The sequence below is a fragment of the Magallana gigas genome, chromosome 1, assembly GCF_963853765.1.
Source record: "Magallana gigas chromosome 1, xbMagGiga1.1, whole genome shotgun sequence".
Classification (NCBI taxonomy): Eukaryota; Metazoa; Mollusca; class Bivalvia; order Ostreida; family Ostreidae; genus Magallana; species Magallana gigas.
The window spans coordinates 61,665,556-61,686,680 of record NC_088853.1 but is presented as its reverse complement, the minus strand read 5'-3'; the positions used below and the strand labels follow the sequence as shown (position 1 = coordinate 61,686,680).

The window sequence follows — 21,125 nt, the reverse complement described above, 5'->3', positions numbered from 1 at the left end:
CAAAAATCCAGAATCACAGGTAATATGTCGGTCACTCACTCGGTTTCCCCAACAGGTTGAGAGAAATGTCACACAGCCAGATGGACTTATTCCTACCAGGATCTTGATTGTGTTGTGTCTTTTGTAGTTCGAATAGGTTTGATAGCTGATGTCAGTAATCGCCAATTTTAATGCGAGAAATTCCAACTTATGAGTTGGGTAATTTCGTTCTGACTTACTTAGTCCCCTACTAGCATATGCTATGACCCTTTAAACACCTTCCTGTTCCTGGTACAGAACAGCCCCTAAGCCACTTTGACAAGGATCTGTATGAAGCTCAAATGGGGAATTGAACTGGGAATAACCAAGTACTGGCGCTGAAATTAATTTCTCCTTCAGTAGAGCAAAGGCCTTCTCCTGACTTGGTCCGCAATTCCAAGTAGATGTTGGCAGCTTTTGTTTTCCTCTAGGCTTCTTCCCAACTGCAATTATACTAATAAAAGGGCGGGCAATCTTGAAAAAATCTTGAATGAATTTTCTATAATACCCTGCAAAGCCGAGGAACTGCCGAACATCTTCAGGAGATTTAGGTGTAGACCAATCTCACACTCTGTCTACTTTCTTAGGGTCTGCTTGTACCCCATCTTCAGTGACAATGTGGCCTATGTACTTTACCCTTTTCATAAAAAGGAATATTTCTTGGGAGACAATTTCAATCGAAAGTCTCTGAATCCCTCAGGTGCCAAAATTTCAAATGGGTGATAACCAGATTTCATATCCAGGACGGAGAAGAACAGGGAATCCAGGATTTCATCTATCCTAGGCAGTGCGTAATTATCCCTTACTGTCCTCTGATTCAGCTGTCTGTAGTCAACGCACATTCTCAATGATCCATCATGTTTCTTCACCAAGACGACATTAGATGAGAATGGCGAGTGTGAAGGCCTTAAAATTCCAGTACATGTAGTTAAAAATTCCTGTATATGATGCCTAACCTCCTCTATCATTGCTGGGGGTATACGTCGATATTTCTGCTTAAAAGGAGTAGGATCATGGATGGACTTTAAAACATTATTTTTCATTGTTTATACTGTCTTTGATCAAAAATACTTTGGAAATTCGGGTTTAAATTCGATTTTGTAAGAACATTTGGTCGCCAATGTAATCTAATCACACTTTCATTTTTATCACTCATACAACTTGTTTTAAGAATTATAAATTTCCAAAAAATATATTTTAAGTTTTATTTACCGTTTATAATATGTTTGGAGCAGATCCTTGAATGTTCGATGGGCTTCAAATGTTCTCTCTTAATGGCTGACACCCACTTTGCTCTCAGGTGAGGGTCCGTAGGTATTCTAAAATACTTGAGATCTACACCTGGAATCTGTCTGTTTTTGCAGCCATACCTACAGCAATGGGCAGGCATCGTGAATATTTTAAACTAGAGAATCCAACCACGATATCGAAGACACATGTCATACACGTAAACAATCAAAATGGCCCATAAACAGGTAAACTACTATAAGATTATCGTGGCCTTGGCCTACAAAGCACTGGGCATGCGTACTAAACTATCGAAAGTTTTTTTTTTTAATTTAAGTCGTGTAATTAGGTCTTTAGCTATTCCGGGAACAGACAAGGCCATTTTAAAAATGTCAATGTCCCTTTCGAAATAAAAAGGTTTTAAATTTTTCACAGCCTAAGCAATCGTCCTACGTCTTGGTTGTTATACCACTGTTAAAAAAAGTCTCGTTAAGAGGTCATGTTCTGTTTCTGCAAAAATATCAACGCAAGTCCTCCTCGCTGATATTTGTTGAAGATTGCTGTAGAAGGCACTGTGGGATGGGAGTTTCTTTTTGTCCAGTTGGTTAAAACGCTAGAGGTATTCATAAGGGAAAAATTCCTTGGCTTCTTTAATTCCATATGCCTTAAAAAACTTTGAAAATGACGTTCCAAGTGCCAAAAATTTTGTGATTGGAAAAAATCGAAGTCTGTCATTACTAACACAAGTCTAGGAGTTGTTTTTTTTTTGGAGCAACTAAGTTTTCTGTACATATTAACAAGCACGCATTAATTTTCTTCGATTTACCCTTCTAGTTTTAATTTTTTCAATGCTGCTCTTGTGTGATTTCCTCCAATTACCTAATTATCTGCCGTATGAGGATGTTGCAGAGCTCGGTATTCTCTACATCTGTTTTTGTACACCGATGTGTGGGATAATGGCCATGGTCTTTTTGAATGTTTGAATATGTTTATCGTCCTGAGAGCGTGCCTGGATATCATCCGACGGCGATATAAGATTTGATACATGTACCGGAATTTGAGAACCTACAGCATATTAAAAAAGGTATTAAGTAAAAAGTGATGAAAAAGTACGTACATTAACAAAATATCATTTATAGATACATTATTATTTTAATCAGGTGAAAGAAAACCCTAAATAGATAATTAGACTACACCTTGAATGTATTTTATGGCTAAGATATAGCGCATGAAATGTACCTAACAATAACTTCTGCAGGACATCTTTGACTAGAGTTCCAGATGTCTGAATATTTTCATTTTTATCCTCAGGTTTATTTTCTCTACAGTTAGTCTTTCCTCGCCATTGTTTACTGCCAATTTCTCTTCACTTCTGTCAAACGCCACACTAGCCTTATTATTAAGGGCAATTTGGGCCAGCTTGATGATCTCTGATATGGATTCCTAATGATGTGTATAATGTAGGCATGTCATCAACTGGATATTTTGCTGAGTGTACAACCAACTTTACTTCTTTCCACTGGCTCCTTTCAAGATCCTTATCTAGAATGGGCTCTCAATAGCCATTGTGAAACCTTTTTAAAATTTTAAAAGACAATGTATTTCTTAGACGCCTCTCAAACATTTCAACTTTAACTAAAAGTTTTTATAACAAAAATAAAAGAAAATTAATCTTAACATTTACTGCATTTTAAATTACTTATTCATCTAGATTAATAAAAATCATATTTATATAAAACTGGGTATATATGTAAAGGTATTTCTAAGTGATGTGATGCTTTCATTTTGATAATAGGTAGTATTTAATAAAGTTTCTTATCAAAGGAGATTGAAAAACAATTGACCTCTAATAGATTAAGTAATGATGCTGTATTTATGGAGAGTCCTTTGAATCTGTGTTAAATAGAGGAGTGGAAATGGTGTTTTCACTTGAATGGCCATATTTTTCTTAAACCTCAATGGAATTAGCAACATGTGGCCTACTTTTTCTCAGAATAGCATAAGCTTTTTAATATTAGAAAAATATTACGTTTCAAAGAATGTTATGTAAGTTAACTAGAGGTACTGTGAGCAAGCTCACAATTGATACCCCCCGCTAAGAAAAAAATCATAACGCGTGTATTTTTGCTATTATAGAAACTATTGGATGAATCTATTTCACTGTCCATTTTCTATAAATAACAACTGCTTTATTTTTGAAAACTGTTAGTTTTTAGCTTCTAATGTTTCCATTAATACAAGACATGACACAGACAGAATTTAGCTTTTTTGAAACAATGACCTTGAACTTTCTCAATTGACCTTGGGTCAAGGTCATGACACACCCTTTAATCATAAGCAATCTTTGTGTAAAGTAAGAACTTCCAATGTTTCCCCATAAGAAAGATATGGACCGGACACGAATTTTGCATTTTTTCTGCCAGTGACCTTGACCTTGCCCAAATGACCTTGGGTCAAGGTCATGACACATCCTTAGGTCATAAGCAATCTTTGTGTGAAGAAAGAACTTCCAATGTTTCCCCATAAAAAAGATATGGACCGGACACGAATTTTGCACTTTTTCTGCCAGTGACCTTGACCTTTCCCAAATGACCTTGGTTCAAGGTCATGACACACCCTTAGGTCATAAGCAATCTTTGTGTGAAGTAAGAACTTCCAATGTTTCCCCATAAGAAAGATATGGACCGGACACGAATTTTGCACTTTTTCTGCCAGTGACCTTGACCTTGCCCGAATGACCTTGGGTCAAGGTCATGACACACCCTTAGGTCATAAGCAATCTATGTGTGAAGTAAGAACTTCCAATGTTTCTCCATAAGAAAGAGATGGACCGGACACGATTGCACAGACAGACGGACAGACAGACGTACGGACGGACAAGGTGATTCCTATATACCCCCCAAACTTTGTTTGCGGGGGGTATAAAGATAGCAAGGGACAGTTTTAGATAAAGCACCCATCAATATTTTTGTACAATTGAAAGTTGCTGTACTTAAAGGCTTAACGAGTATTGCTAAAATTCATGGAAGTCTCAACATGAAGTGCTGTCCCATGGGTTGAATTGTCACAATCCTCACACTTGACTGCTGCTCGACAAAAACGCATCTTGTGGGAACGAGAGTCACAGGAACGGAAGCATATTATTCTCCTTTAAGAACTTGCTTCTCTCTTCCAAGGACTTCTGCTTAACCCCTTGCACTTGTTCATTGTATGAAAGGTGTTGTGTAAGTGACACTTCCGGTTTGAGGAATTTTCTCTTCTGGGTTGTGCAACCTCTGTTTTCCTTGAAGAAATATGTATACACAAAGCACTATTAATAGGACTAGTACAAGGTAATGACTTTTGTATGCTAAAGTTTTCTATTTAATACATATAAGCACTAAAAATAAGACAAGAATTAAGAAATGACACATATTGTAGTAAAATATCATAGTTTTAAAGTAATAATTAAAAAACAATTTTGAACATCAATATGCACATGTAAAATTTTTATCAAAATTAAAAAAACATTTTAAAAAATCAATTTAACATAATGACACCTGATGTTTTGCCTAGTTAATACAAATTAGTCACGTCCTTTATTTTATTTGAAAAAAACACATCACCATGTGTATAATTATATACATTTTTTAAATTTTAGTAAAACAAAAACTGGCGTGTAATTACATAATTACATAACACAACCAAACAAATATACTCATTGTTCAGTTTACAAAAAAATTCTAATGTATACTTATTGTAAAGCTTACAAAAAATAATTCAATGTATACCTTGATTCCTGCATAAATGGTATTGGTGAAGGTAATCTATGGATGGTAGAGTGGCGTTTTCTTCTGGTGACAATAAATATGATGGTGATGATAATGCAAATGGAAATGGAAATTGACGTGACTGAAAAAAAAATAAAGTTTGGTTATTATAGCCTTGGTAATTGGTTCCAAATATAATTCATTTCCTGATAATGATGGAATAGATGCATTATCATTACTAAAAGATGAATCAGAAAAACTTTCATCCATGTCAATATTGTTTGATTCATAAGTGTTTAAAGATTAGGTTTCTTTATAAACACCAGCCATATTTATGGCTTTTTGTCTAGTATCAAACTGATTTTTTTTTTTGGAATTAGAAGAAACAACACTAGTAAAAATAAAAAGTAAAGGTAATTTACATTCATATGATAAGTATTTGATTGCAAATTACCTAATATGACATGGGTAGAACTAGGCGAAACATCAGGTGTCGTAAAACCAGTATAGGATGGGTAGGTAGAATTGCCTATTCTACCTGCAAACGTAACCCCCTTCTCTACTGGTGTCGAGGTCTCCTCCTCCCAGCCCGAGTCGTGGTGGTGGCACCCAGTGGTCTCCACACCGGCCTCCTCCTGGGTGTTGATCATCCCTGGGTTGGTGGTGCCGGCCTTGGTAGTTGAGTAGGGACCCGGCCCGGTGGTGGTGCCGGCCTTGGTAGTTGAGGAGGGACCCTGCCCGGTGGTGGTGGCGGCATTGGTAGTTAAGTAGGGACCCTGCCCTGTGGTGGTGGCGGCATTGGTAGTTAAGTAGGGACCCTGCCCTGTGGTGGTGGCGGCATTGGTAGTTGAGTAGGGACCCTGTCCGGTGGTGGTGGCGGCATTGGTAGTTAAGTAGGGACCCGCCCCGGTGGTGGTGGCGGCATTGATGGATGAGCGGGCACCCGCCCCGGTTGTGGTGGTGACCTTCTTGTCTTTCGCTGTTGATCCTTTAAATAAAGACAACTATTTAATATTTTTCTGCATAATAATTTATAAAAATAATTAATATATATTCTGCAATAAATTTCAAAAAGTTGAGCTCATAAATTCGGTAAGGTGTTGTAATTTTTTAATTGTTTTTGTAGTTATTTTTTTTACATAAAAATATGATATCTTTGAATAAATATTGTCAAAAACATACCTTGACATGGCATCCTTGTATAGACTATGGAGTTCTGCTGGTGGACAATTATTTTCTCTGAAGCAAATATTCTGTGGGTAGCGCGGTCAATGTCCACAATCTTCTTGTCCGCCACCCTGCACAGAGAAATACAGGAACATGGATCCCTCTGTAAGGCGCAATCAAACCCGCGAACGGTTCACATTATTACAATGCTGGGCCGACAGTCCAACAATTCCGAACAGGAGAAAAACAGCAAATTGCATTTTTACAATTCAACACGTTATAAAAGATACTCGGTGTGAAATGAAGACAAAGTGCGGTACTGATAAAATTTTTAACTTATATAGTTCAATTGTGACCCTCATAACTTTAGAGGGTCAAAATACTGTGAACAATGTCAGCTATCTTTTGATAGAACCGATTTACATGCACTTATTGGTTGGTTTGATAATTATTAACATAGCGGGATCTAGGGTCGGGGATTCGCATATGTCTCGGACCCCCCCCCCCCCCCCCCCGCCGGGCAAACATAATTACCCTTCGGACCCCCCCCCCTACCCCCGGAATAAAAATTTGTGGAACCGCGCATAACTTTTGAAATAAAATAATTTTTTTTAAAGCAATTTGCTTAAAAACAATTTAATTTAAATATAGTTCATTGAGAAATCAAATGGATTAGGCAACAGGCAAAGCCTTTACATAAAAGCCCTCTCCAAAATACAAAGTCATGAAGTGGTGTTATAAAATAATCAAAGAATATAGTATGTAGCATAATTTACCAGTTTACAGAGTGATATATTATTGATATTTTTTGTATACAAGACAAGGGATAATTGGATATTAAATAATAATCTTGACTTTTGTCATATATAAATTGTAAGTTAATTTGTTGTTTAACGTTTACATGATCTCATTGATACCTAAATTTATAAACCCACCACCTCATTCATTCATACCGACTGACAAACATAAGTATAGATTTTTCATGATCTAGCCCATTTGAAAAGAACAGTAATTAAAAAGAGTACTAATTAATAAAAAAAATGCAAAAACGTTTAGAAGCTATGATATAACTGTGAACATAAGGAAAAAAAATACATTTCAAGTTGTATGAAAAGTCGTAACTACCATAAATAATATAGTTAATATAAAAAGCTACAATTCGTGATTCTAATTGCATTGGTGGTGAATTTCGTTATATTTTAGAATGCACATACATGCGTTTTGCAAACAATAGGAAAATCATGCGCACATCCATAAAATTTGGCATGGGAAAAGGGGGTTTCACGGTTATTTGAGTTTGCCGGGAGGGGGTGGGATGTGTCCGAGCCATATTGTTGATAATTTTATAGTGTAATTGAAAGAAATTTTAAATTGGGGGGGGGGGGGGGGGGCTGAACTTCCTCTAGATCTGCACATGAAAATGCTTTTGTCCAAGAAATACTAGTACTATGAAAACCGAATTATAAAATCTAACGATCTCGTGAATACTTATGATGTACAAAAACTTTCAAAGTCTGCGCTTCCTAAACAAACTTAAAAAAAAAAATACTGCATTGAACTACTCATTTTTTTTCTAAAATCTTTATTTCTACTACTGTACTTGTGATCCTTGCCTGTTTTTGTGTTCATTTGTACATGTATATATCTATGTTGAATCTCAGATACCAGTGAACTGGTCTGAGTGAATAAAGAAATTGAATTGAAATTGAACACACCCTTCTAATCTTCTATAGATACGCGCATGTAGCAAAGAGCAACTCGTGTTTTTATTCAATATGCAGCAATCGCTGCTATGCGGTATCAAAGTTAGCTTATTCACTCATATTAGTCACTGCCACGCTGTAATTTTACGCAGTCATAACAGTGCTGTACCACAACGACATGTCAAGCAAAACTGGTTTTAATTTATGTCTATAGCTTATTGTTATAAAAGATGACTGCACTTAGCGCCGGGTTTTGGGCCCTTTTCGGTCGTTTCTGTTGCGTTTATTTCTTAACCTAATATCAATTTTGTTAAATTTTTCAAAGAGTCTAGTCAATTTCCAACATGAATTAAGATTTTAGACTGTGATATAATAAGCTCATTTTATGTTTTTCTCCTTACAACTTTCGAAAAAAGGAGAATTTTTGCTGCTTATCTGCCGAAATCGTGATGACCCTCGCCTAAGAAAACAACTTCGTACTTGGTAACAACGTACTTTCATTTAACGCAATTACGTAACGTTGCAGTTTTGATGTTGACCATTTCTGCGATTGAAAGAATAATTCTCTTTTAAAAGTTTATTTTCTCGCAAATATCAAATATCGCATGTCCTTAAGTGCAGTCATCCTTTGATTTGATCATATTTTTAAAAACAAATTCAGCACAAGTTCCGAACTAAGACCGCCCTCTCCCTGTAAATGACATCGTTTTTAGCTATTGGTCAATTCTGTTAACGTGCATCATGTCTATTGAAATAAAGCAGCCAATCGATAAGCGATATGCTACGTGATCAACCTAGAAAGCGTTGGCACGCCCTATCAAGCCAACTGACACGATGCTTTTGGAATTATTGTAGCGAACATTTCGTGCAGTTACAGGATCACGAAAATAACAAGGAACAAAAAACAACACAATGAGTTTAAAAAGAGAACGTTTATAAATGAACATGAACACGTTATGATAAACACATTATGAAATAACTGTTTTCAAGTCTTAAAAGTTTTCTAACATAATTAAAACCGATTGTTTTTAAATCATTAATAATCAATGAGTGTTGACAATTAAAATTGAATTTTTAAAATCTTGATTGTATTTTTAATTGCTTAATACACTGCTTCACTAAAACATATACTTAAAATTAACATGCCAGAGCTCATAATCAACATACAAGCTAAATCATGATAAAGGTCGCAAATGACTGTTAACTGAACAACTCACTAGGCTTGTTTTAAGTGTTTCATAAGTTATGTAAAATTGAAAAACTCTCCTTTTTTAACTAGTTGTGCTCATGCATATTTTTAATTTTTGGTAATTGCTAATAAATAAAAACAGGTTTACGTGTTCGTTACATCTGGTTTTGTTTTGAATCCTGTATTGATATAATAAACAATCTTCAACTTTTGTAAATATTAAAAAACACAACTGACACAATCTTTTGAGTTCTCACTTGTTACTTGTCAATTCTGGCTACCACTTGAAACACCTTTGTGAGGCACTCCATTAATCAAAACTAAACAAAAATGCATCTTTGTGAATATAGCCATATATTTAAAAAATATATATCTACTGATATAAAATATTTCCCACAACTTTAGAATATTTAAAATTGTCAAAAAGCTTGCAAGAAACTAATGTAGAATAATTCACTATCCCACACTCTACTTAACTTTTATGTCTTTAATTATCAATCCATCTAAACAATAAATAAACAAATAGACCTTACACATCTCATAAACACTTCAGGTATGTCCTGACGAATATTGAATTCAATATTAAATTAAAATCAATTTAACACTATGTATATACATATTTTCCATTTAGCACTGAAGCTTATCACACATCATTATTGTTAATCTCGAACTTATTAAAAGTATTATCTAATTTCACCCATATGACTACAATAAGAATATTCAAACTGCAATACCAGTTAAAAAAAGGTCACTAAATGAAAGTAAAGCATTTTCAATATTGCCCGTTGAAAATACAACACTGGCTTAATATGTGGGGAAAATGCATAACGTCATTTAGCACGTTTGCTAAAATGTAAATACCTGCTATGCATACTACAAACATATACCATTTTGTAAAATCAACCAAGTTAACATCAGGTGAACACACACTCATCCAATACTTTTGTCAAAAATTAAGGGGAAAGGGGGGGGGGTCGTAAATGTACAGTACATGAAGGAAATTTGACATCACTCAAAACAATCAGCCATTTGATGTAGTAATCAATGTTGAAGACAAAACTGATCATTTAAAATCAACCCATTTGTACCCATTATTTACTAAAACGTTTATTAATTTTTGTCCGTTTCCTGAGCCACAATTAGGCAATATATGCGTCTCAATAAACAAAACTTTGATTGCCCCAACAGAAAACAACAGACAACTATGCGATCAATTTAAAAAAAAAGTGGGCGTGCCATAGTAGCATAACAATCGATATCCAATACTAGTAGACTAATTGTTCTCGAACAATTAGAGGTCTTTCCTCCTCATTGTTTCTTATGATTGAAATAAGATTGCTTCAAAAAAATAAAGTATTTTTTCTGCGTTACTTCATAAAAAAGTGTCAAAAGGTTAAGTTTGCAAGTTTTTATTCTTGACTTTGACCTTTGACCTTTATGTTATTTTGATCTGACAAGGTAGACGCTTCAATACTAAGTGGTCCGATGTATCTATGATTATTGATTCAAAAGTTATTTATGTTTTTATTGAATGTTTAAAACTTTAAGGGGCAATAACTGCTAGAAAGGGACTTTGGACCCTTTCGGTATAAATAGATTGAAGGAGGGTCTAAGTGTACTGAATACATTAGTAAAAGTTTCAAGTCTCTATGTCTAACGGTTAATGAGGAGTAGCGATAACAAGCATTTTGTACAATAGGGGCAATAACTCTATAATTGTTACATGGTAAGGGTCAAAGGGTTATATTTTGAAATGTCTTACATCCATAAAAAGATTTTCTCAACCACACTAAACAAAAGAGATCTAAAAACTCATTAATTAACGGATTTCCAGATGACCTTGGGTGTGTATATATTTTCCTAAATTCCCAGATGGTGTAGAATTTTTTGATTCACTAGCATACCCTCCAAATGTATACAACAATTTTATTTCGACGTTATTAACAGCAAATGGTGCCAATTTTATTTATTCAAAGAAACGAATCCAGAACTACTTTACTTCATCATGCGGACTCTTTTGTATTCTGTTTTCCGTTTTAAGATGCGAAGGAAAATTTTTTTGTGATATTTTAAATTTGTTAACAAATAATTTGAGATTTAACGAAGAAATCATTTCTCATTACATCACAAATTTAGGATGTCTTAGTATTTACATAGTAACATTTTGTATATCTAATTATTTCGAAAACAAGCGTGAAACAAGGAGTGTGTCTCACGATATTGATATTGAAGAAGAAAATATTAGAACAGTAAATAATGCACCTCGACGAAATTTTTCTTCATCTAAAATTTTTATCATTTCCTGTTTGATTTCTATTTTATCCATTGTTTCTGTTGAACTATCACGTATGAATTATATGGATTGCAAACATGTTGAAATAGATACCTAAGTTTAATGCAGATATCAGTACTTTTCTACGAAATCCTTTGTTACTTTCGGAGAATAATTCTGTTGAATTAATAAAATAGTTTTACCTTAATCGCTGAAATATACTATACTACAATTTCCATCTTCGTCTTTAAACTATGGAGAAAAAACATGTTTACAAATACTATCATGTAGATAAAACATTTTAGTCTTACACATAATTATAAAATTTTACATTTAACTATTCGTGTAGAAAATTATAAAATGTATAATTTGTTAGTTTGTTTTATATGGTAAAAATATGAAATAAATGCTAAAAAAAAGAAGTCGTTTGTTGTTGTTTTTTGGGTTTTTTTTTTTAAATACTATTTTTGGTTTGCAGAATCATATTTAAAATTATCTTACACAATCGCACTCCTCAACATGTAGGGGAGATACCGCCTCACTATTATTTTCACCCTCCCCCGCGGTATCTTCCTCCTTTTCGTTTGCTCCACTGGAACCCTGTTCTCTAGCAGGCTCCATCGGCATCGATAATATGATAAGTTTCAAAAAAAAAAAAGCAACAAAACTTTAAATGTACATGCATGTATATATATTATATATTTTAAAATTTAATATATATAATTTTTAAAAATATAAAAAAACAACAACAACATGCATTTATATCGTATTTAAACGCTTACCAAAATATTCAAAAACAATTCCTCTCGATTCATCTTGATGCGGTGTTAAAGTGCTACAAAATATACACCATATATATATACATATGATGGGTAATAAACGTTTAAAAATATCTCATAATAAAAGAATCACACGTTGACACATTTGTCAATTTATAAAGTATCTATCTATATTCATGAACAAAGAGTAGTTTTTTTAGGTATATATTCACAGGGTTATTATGTAATTTACATAGCCTAAAGGACATATGGATCAAGTAAATGATCATACATGGACATTTTTTTTATATTTACCCACTCCTTAACAAATTACCTACTTTTACCATGCACCAAAGCTTATTCCCGCCAAAGTCTAGGATCTGGTATTGGGTAAATCTAGTGGTAAAATTTATCAAACTTTAGAAACTTAAGAATACATTAAATAATTTAAAACAGTGTATAAAAATGTATAAAACGATTTGTATGCTTTTTATAATTTTTAGGTTGTTTTCCCTTTGTTTTATTCAATAAGATTTAATCATTCTTTGTGTTTTATTTAAACCTAAATGAAACTAGTTTTACCAAACACCGGAGCGAAAAAACAACAAGAATCGAAAAAGTCGTTACTTGTATTATTAGGGTTTGTTTGCGTTTTAGGTTGCAGTGTTCAAGCGATTTGTGATGAAAAAGTATGGTGTAGTTGTTTGTGAAAGATTCACAAAGCAAACCCGCATTGCTAATATGGAAAAAATTACTCGCCTTATTGTAAGTGGAGTGGAAGACATTTGATTTCAATTATAGCCGTTGTTGATTTTTCACACATTATGCCATCAGGTGTTGCACCGAGAAAATCCAAATCAGGGTTGACTATCAAATCAACTTCATGAAGAAGATTTCCTGTATTTCTGATGTACATTTGCTTTGCAACAATTTCATTAGCTTTCCCATAGGATGTAGATGAGGATGAAAACTCTTTTTTTTGAAAGGTATTTTTCATGAAAGTTTCATTAATGTCCTTTTTCCTTCTCATTATGAGTCCAAAGTTGGAAGCAGTAATTCTCTTACTTCGCTCTGTGTACCATCTCGGGTCAGAACTGTAAGCGAGTTGACTTTTCTAACTCATTGGCATCACTAAGATTGCTCCACTCATGTGCTAGTCTTCTTTATCTTTGTCACGTTGCGGAGTTTGCAGGTCTGTAATTTTCTTCAGAGTGATATCTGTATGGTTAGCAATTTCATTGCTCATGATTTGCAGGGTATTCAGGATTCCTTCTTGAGTGGTAGTAATAATCCCGAAGTCTTCCTTGCTCATGGGCGGAGAATCGTATCTGTATGCTGCCATTTCTAAGGCCATGGGATCCTGTGTTTGTGTCAAGAGAGTAAATCGTAGTCCATAATATTTTGATTGATGAATTTTGTTTAAGAAAAACGCTCTATTATATACTCTCTGGGAGTGATGACAAAATGTAGCTGGGGTCATTGCGTAATAATCTGCAGGTATCAGGTGCTGAAACCCTATGAGTCATTGTAAACATCGCTGACTGTCTGACTGACTGTCATTTCTAAAAATCATAAAAAAGTGATGTAATCAGAGAGGTATATAATAGAGTGTTTTGTTCATTTTGAAATTAAAACAATGATGGGTGATTTGTCTTCCTACTCATTTGAAGGGTATTTGATTGTGACCAGATGGAACACAACGATAGACGAGGAGAAACAAAAGAAATTATTAGAGATTACAGACGTGACTTCAAGAATCGAGAGTCTGGAAGTTCTTCAGAAAATACTGGTGCATATAGCCGAAAGACCCACTCCCGGAAGACTACTTACGATTTATTGGGTTGGAGAGGGAGCCAAACTTCATTTACTGGAGAAAATGACCGGAGTTTCATTGAAAGAATTTCAAAATTGGAATTGTTTGAGGAGAATGTTCAGCCAAAAAGGGAGAGAGTGTTTACAAATAATCAAACAGATAGACAACATGAAGATTGCCTCGTTGGAATTTGCGTTCATGAAACTGAAAAAAGATCTGGAGAAACCGGGAGTCACCTTAAGCCAAGGGACCAGCGTGTAAGATTTAACCCGAAATTGGAATTTTTTGAAGTGCCTAACGAAGATCGGACAATTGAATGGATGACTGCTGCGGTAGATCGGAGCCGATTTGAGCGACGGATTCAAGAGACTGGTTGCCTCATTGAACCTATTTTAAAAAGACGTTTAAAGTTGTATAATTATTTGTCTTAAAATGATATTTACTGTTGTCAAAAAAATCTCTCTCTCTCTCTCTCTCTCTCTCTCTCTCTCTCTCACGCTAATAATGTCGGCAAAGCTTCAAAGCAAACCAGAATAAAATTTTGTTTCATTGTCTGAATATCTGATGTTTTTGTTATATCATAAATGAAAGACAGAGACAAGTCAATATTGAGGACATAAGAGTTCAGAGATCGGCAAATAAAATATGACGTCATAGCACGCGCTGAAAGACCTTGGGGTGTCGAGTCTAGGTACATGAACTCTGGGTAGCTCGGTAACTGTCACTCTTTTTTGCTTATTTCGCGGGGATTTCGGTTAAACCCCTCCCCTTTTTCCTTAGCTCCTCCTTCTCGTCGTAAATACCGAAGTTCTCAGTCCCCGCACCTCATTCATCTGCTAGATTTATCACAATCGCCAAAAGATGAGTTTTTTCCCCGTTCCTGTGATTCACCCACGGCCGTACAGCAGACACGTACTTGAGATGTGGGAATATCAATGGCATGCCGGTCGACAGACTTATGAAAGGATTTGTTTCCGTCCTATCCAGATAGCTGAGTCTGAAGGCAATCCGACCAAGAACATCGAGGGCTATGAGTTATTCCCGGCACAGAATATTCGTGTGGAGGATATGGACTTAGAGGTTCAAAGTTTGATGAATCGTGCTCCGTATAGGGAAGAGAGCCAAAGAAGAGTGCCACCGCCCAGACCGCCGCCACCAAACTTTGGGATGAGAGCCGTAGCAGCATTAACTGGAGCTGACAGGGATAATGCTATTGAACTGGACTCCCCTGCCAGCCCTGACCCTTCGCCGTCGACCTCCCCGGTAGACACGCCAACAAAGAGACAAGAGCCATCCCCACCACCCTTGTCTCCCTCCAGAGTAAAATGCCAATCTCCGGTTTACATTGCTCTGCAGGATCATGATTACCAATTGCCCGAGTGTACCAATAATGATCCATATGATGATCCATCGTTAGGGATGAGCGCCGATGTTTGGCCCGAAACAAATCAGCCTGAGAGCCAGAGGAGACCATCGCCTCAGAGGAGACCATCGCCGGAGAGCCAGAGGAGCCCATCGAGTGAAAGACAGAGGAGACGTGCTCATCACCTCCCAGATCCAGCCCCCATCATAGAAATCTTAGAATAAGGAGTAGCCCTAGGGTATTACCTTATGATGTGTCTCCTACTCAGCAGCAGCAGTCACCAGCACGTACTTTTACAAGAGGAAGAGCGAGGAATTTGTTTGAAGATTTCCTCACTACTCTCCCGAGACCTTTTCCTGTGCCAGCTGCTGAACCACCTGCTTCAAGGAGGACCCCTTCTCCTGACCTGATGCAGGAGCTGTATCAGCACAGTAGACATCCCCTTGATTTAAGAACGCATTTGACAATAGTACCTAGCTGGGCAATGAAGAGCGAAGAAAAGCATGGAGAATGCATCATTTGTTACCAGGAGGGGAGACATCTGCAGATCAAATGCCGGAATTGCAAAGGCATGAAAGTATGTTGTACATGCGTCATGGGGGTATATCAGTCCATAAATTCATGCCCCACTTGCCGGTTTAGAGGAGAATATTGAGAGAAGAGAAGAGAAGAGAAAAAAACCAACGGCCCTTTTAAGGGCTACCCATATTTTACGAAAAGTTGCTTTCTATTACATTGCAAATAGAAATAAAAATATGAACACCAGTCTCACTTCCCTCATACACGAACATGTATTCTTACGAGTCACTCTCTCCTTTTCAATTAAAACACGAATTTACTATGGTCGTAGCGGGTCCTTCAAAATCGGGGAAAACAGAATTTGTTAAAAAGTTAATATTAAATAAACATTGGATTTCCCCTCCCCCCGAAAAAATTGTTTGGTGTTATCGAGAATGGCAACCCGCTTACGAATCTTTAGAAGATCAAGTTAAGTTTATTCGTAATATTCCAGAAGACGACGAGGAGTTAGTAGCTGATTTTAGTGTCCGTCACCTTTTGATTTTTGATGATATGATGGGATGGAAAGCCATCGAATCTATTGTAGACTAGTTTACTCGCAAAGCTCACCATCGCAATACTAGTGTGATTTACATTACTCAAAATGTATGATCGAGCCGTTCAACACCGCACGATTAGTTTGAATACTCATTACATGGTGTTGTTTAAAAATCCTAGAGATAAATCTCAAATCACGGTATTGAGTCGCCAAATAGATATGCCGAATTTAATGTCTGCTTATTTAGATGCTACTCGCATCCCTCACGGGTATTTGTTGGTGGATTTAAGTCCACAAACTCCCGACGAATTGAGATTGAGAAGTCGAATGTTTGAGGATTTAGTCGTTTACATGACCAGAGGAATATAAATAATGGAAACATAAGAGGATGACCATCATTACGATATAGGACATCATGGCAAGACAAAATAAAATTTTGAGACTCCTGAAACTTTTACAAGGAGAAAGAGATCCTAAAAAAAGACAAGAAATCATCGAATTGAGTCGTAAGACTTTATTGAAATGGTTTTTTTTGATTGGGGCTAAGAATTTACTGAGAGGGTCTATTCCTGTTGATAAACAGACTCAACGTTTTATTGAGAAACATCGGGAGGATTTGAAAACCATTGCTGACAAAAAAGCGAATGAAGATCATAGATTGAAATCCATATTAAAACGAGGAAAAGCGGGATTCTTAGGAGGGGTCATCATTCGTAATTTATTAAAATGGAATTTGAATAAAGAGAGACTTGCTAAACCTAATAAACGTAAATTAAAGAGTGTTGTGGGAGTCAATCTTAATCCAGGGTGGATGACTAGAGAGAAAAAGAAATTAAAGAAAGAAGATTTTGTAAAGCCCCCTCCTTTTAGAAAAGAGCAAGTAGATTTATATCGTCAAGATCAAACAGATCGATATCATCAAGATCGAGCACCTAGAACCCTAGCAATGAAAAAAACAGTTACCGGATTGGATTCAAGATCAAGTGAGTTCCTATCATAAAAATCAAACAGATTTAGATGAAACTATTCCCTACATCGATGATAAAGCTGTTCAGAAAATGGATAGGGCCATGCAAGGACCCATAGGAGTCGCCCGAACTTCAGATAATGTCATGACTTCTACCCCCATCAAAGCCACTCAAGCTCCCTCTCTGTTTGAGGATATTCTTCCTTTTTCCCCTTTACGAGCATCCCCCACTTCTAAGCGTAGACCCTCTCTGAAATTAAAAAAAAGTAAAAGAAATGATAGTGATGGTCTCTGGGATGTTATGATCATGCTATAAAAGACAATTAAAAGAGATATTTCTCTCAGTTTTTGATCATGGCTTCAGATAATAAGAAGAAGACCAAGAAAGCAGTAAAAAAAGCGGGTAAAAATAATTCTTGTGAATGTAGATTGAAACCTCATATGCCTGTGTTTCAAGTGTTAATGTCTCCTGAAAGTTCAGGTAAATTAAAAAATCAAGTTTTAAAGCATTGCAGTAATGATTGCAATTATAAGATTTGTGAGATTGTTTATAACTTAATAAAAGGCAACATTCCTCCCTCCCCTTCTCAGAAGCAAGAACTCTCTACTAAGAAACACATCTTGAGAAAACTGGTTAAACCCCAGAGTAACAAAAAAAGAAGACATTTATTGTTGAAACAAAAAGGAGGCTCTCTTCTTACTTTAGTTTTAAGAAAAATCTTGTCAAAATGAGTCGTAAAATGGTATTGGTTCCCGAGACCATGTTATTGGAATTAAAATGTAAATTACCTAAATCTCCCGAATTTCAAGCGGCCATTGGATTAGGACATCAATTAGATCAGATTGAAACGAGAGCGGATTTGACCCCTGAACAAAAAGCAGCTTTGTATGGCCTACAATTATTCAGGTATCGAAATTATTTACGTCAAGCTCGTAGCGAAGGAAAGGAAATGATCATACCCAAGCCTGTTACCGTCCAAGAGGAAGGAGATGCTGGTGCTGCTGCTGAGGCTGAGGCTGAACCCAGTTCTTCAGAATTAGAAGAGCAAGTCATTAAAAGTGTTAGTATTAAAATGCAAAAGAAAACAGGGCTTCTCTTAGAACATCTTAAAAAAACTAATGTCTTAAAATGGAATGACGAGGGAGAAATCAGTTATCGAGGAAAAATGATTCCTGAATCTAACATTGTGGATCTAGTCACGAATACCATGAAAACTAAATCCCGTAAAGGGTTTGCTTCTCCTTAAGGGACAGACGAATTTGCACAAGCTTTAAAAAAAAACCAAAGTACCTAAAGATTATATACAGAATCCAAACATTATAAAAGCTATGGAAAAGCCAGGAAAAATCAGTACTCCTAGACCTATGTTGACTGAATATGATGATGACTACGACGATACCGGGTTCCAGGAGGCTTCAAGTTTTAGCACACCTCAAGGTTCTTCTTTTGCTTTAACTCCAAAGACAACCAAAAGGACTAAAAACGCTATTCTAGATTGGTCTATATAAAGAGATGAAGAAAAAGGTGTTACCAGAGATTTTAGCAGACATTTATTACAATCCTAAAACAGGATATGGAGGAGTACAGTCTTGATATCGTCAATTACGGGCCAAAGGATATTCAATTTCTGTTTCTCAAATTAGAAAATGGCTCAAAGAACAAGAAGCTTATACTCTGCATAAACCCATAAAAAGAAAATTCATAAGAGAGCAAACGAGAGTGACCGGTATCAACGAACAATGGCAATTAGATTTAGCTGATGTGTCTCAATTGAAAAAAGACAATAATGGCTATACTTTTTTACTGTGTGCTATCGACATCCTATCTAAATATGATTGGGTAGTGCCTTCAAAACAGAAATCGGGGAAAGAAATGATTAGAGGTTTAAAGGAAATTATTAAACAAGACGGGAGACAACCCCTTCGGATTCAATCGGATCAAGGGCGGGAATTTACGAACAAGGAATTTAAAAGTGCTTTTAAATCTATTCATTTTTTTACTACTCGTAATGCAGAAACCAAAGCGAGTATCGTAGAACGATTTCAACGTACCCTCAAAGGAAGGATGTGGCGGTATTTCACTCGTCATAAAATTCGGCGCTATGTAGATATTTTACCTGATTTGGTGTATGCTTATAATCACAGCTACCATCGAAGTATCAAGAGAGCTCCTGCTGACGTGAATTCCTCCAATGTGTTAGAAGTGTGGAAAACTCTGTACGAAGAGAAAATAAGTCTTAAAAGATCAAAGTTTAAAAAAGGAAATCGAGTGAGAATCAGTAAAGCGAAACGCACTTTTGAAAAAGGATATTTACCGAATTGGACTAGAGAGATATTTACCGTATCTCGTATAATACAGGGATCTGTACCTTATCGATATAAGGTAGAAGATTATAACGGGGAAGAATTAGAAGGAACTTTTTATGAGTCTGAATTACAGAAAGTGATTAAAAAAGACGATGTCTATGAAGTGGAGGAAATTTTAAGAAATAAAAAGCGGCGTGTCGGGAAAAAAGTCATTTCTGAAGTCAAAGTGCGCTGGAAGGGATATCCTTCCAGTTTTGATTGATGGATTCCCCAAGCGGATCTTCATACTTCCTCCTACAAAATAGATCATTGGAATGTATGTGATGGAAAATTCCCCAGAGCCGAAATTATTTTTTTTGCTCAATTACTGATTTGCATTACTTTAATAATTGCTTCTATTGTAATGTTAGGATTACACGATGAGAATCGAGATTTTTGGATGGTGACTCTCAGTTCTTTAGTAGGTTATATCATGCCCACCCCGAATTATCCTATGGTCAAAAAAAATAAGGGGGCGGGCTAATATTTTTGTTTTTCTAGCGAATGACTGGTAAAAGCTATGACTCATAGCAATGACTCATCAGAGTCTAGACTGTGAGTATGACGTTATAACAGATGTTTTGCCAGATGTTTTCGTAAATATAGTATTGCACAATTTTTTTACCTTGAGCCAAAACACATAAAAAGAGACGTTTCAGGCGTTGTTTGACATTCAATTTAACAATGAGCCCAAGATATGAATATCGCTGGAAAATTGAACGTGCCTACCACCAAAGAACAGACGCACGGCCTTCACTGAAGGGGGAATGGGAGACTTCCAAGACAGAATGTTACAAAGATTTTTTCAAGAAGACTGATGCACTTGATGGAGATCACCTGGCGTACCTGTACAAGAGAATCGTTCTACCTGAACATTTTCTGGTCTTCGGAAAAACCAAGTATCACCAGTACAAGTATAAAATCAAAGCTGCTTTTTATCGGGAGGAACCTCTCTGGACCATGTACGAATCAAAGTGGGGAAGAAGACTGGGTAAAACTCTAGCCGAATTAAAGAAATTTAGAAAAGCGGGATATAGTTACGTAGATTGTTGTGATCCCGTTGAATACCTGTACATGAGAAAACCCTTTCCGATGCAGAATCTTCCTCCTTTTGATGCGAAATCCATAGTCGTACCCGTCAAAGAAATTGAACACGCCCCCATGGATCAGGGAGTGATCGATGTGAAAGAAAGAAAAGAAGAGAGGAGAGGAAAAAGAAAGAGAGAAAAAGAAAGTGGAAGAAGTCGGCCAGATGTGAAATTTTTTTTTCAATTGACTTTAAAAAAAAAATTGTATGTTTTTGTGTTTGCATGTTTCTTAAAATTAAAAAAAAAATTGTTCACTCATATATATATATATATAATATATATATATATATATATATATATATATATATATATAATATATATATATATATATATATATATATATATATATACTTGATTTTTATTTGAATCAGAGTCATTTCGTATTTAACCATGGCACAGAGCGAGGGG

At 35.8% G+C, this 21,125-nt stretch overlaps 1 long non-coding RNA gene across 1 annotated transcript; it reads right to left on the bottom strand.

The window, feature by feature from the left end:
• Positions 1-13,242: 13,242 nt before the first annotated feature.
• LOC117681027 (uncharacterized) lies at positions 13,243-20,955 on the bottom strand. Its single transcript, XR_010712339.1, has 5 exons — positions 19,401-20,955; positions 18,244-18,312; positions 18,073-18,150; positions 17,351-17,533; positions 13,243-13,645 (listed from the first exon to the last, which is right to left on the bottom strand). It is a non-coding gene; the product is annotated as an uncharacterized lncRNA (long non-coding RNA).
• Positions 20,956-21,125: the final 170 nt, after the last annotated feature.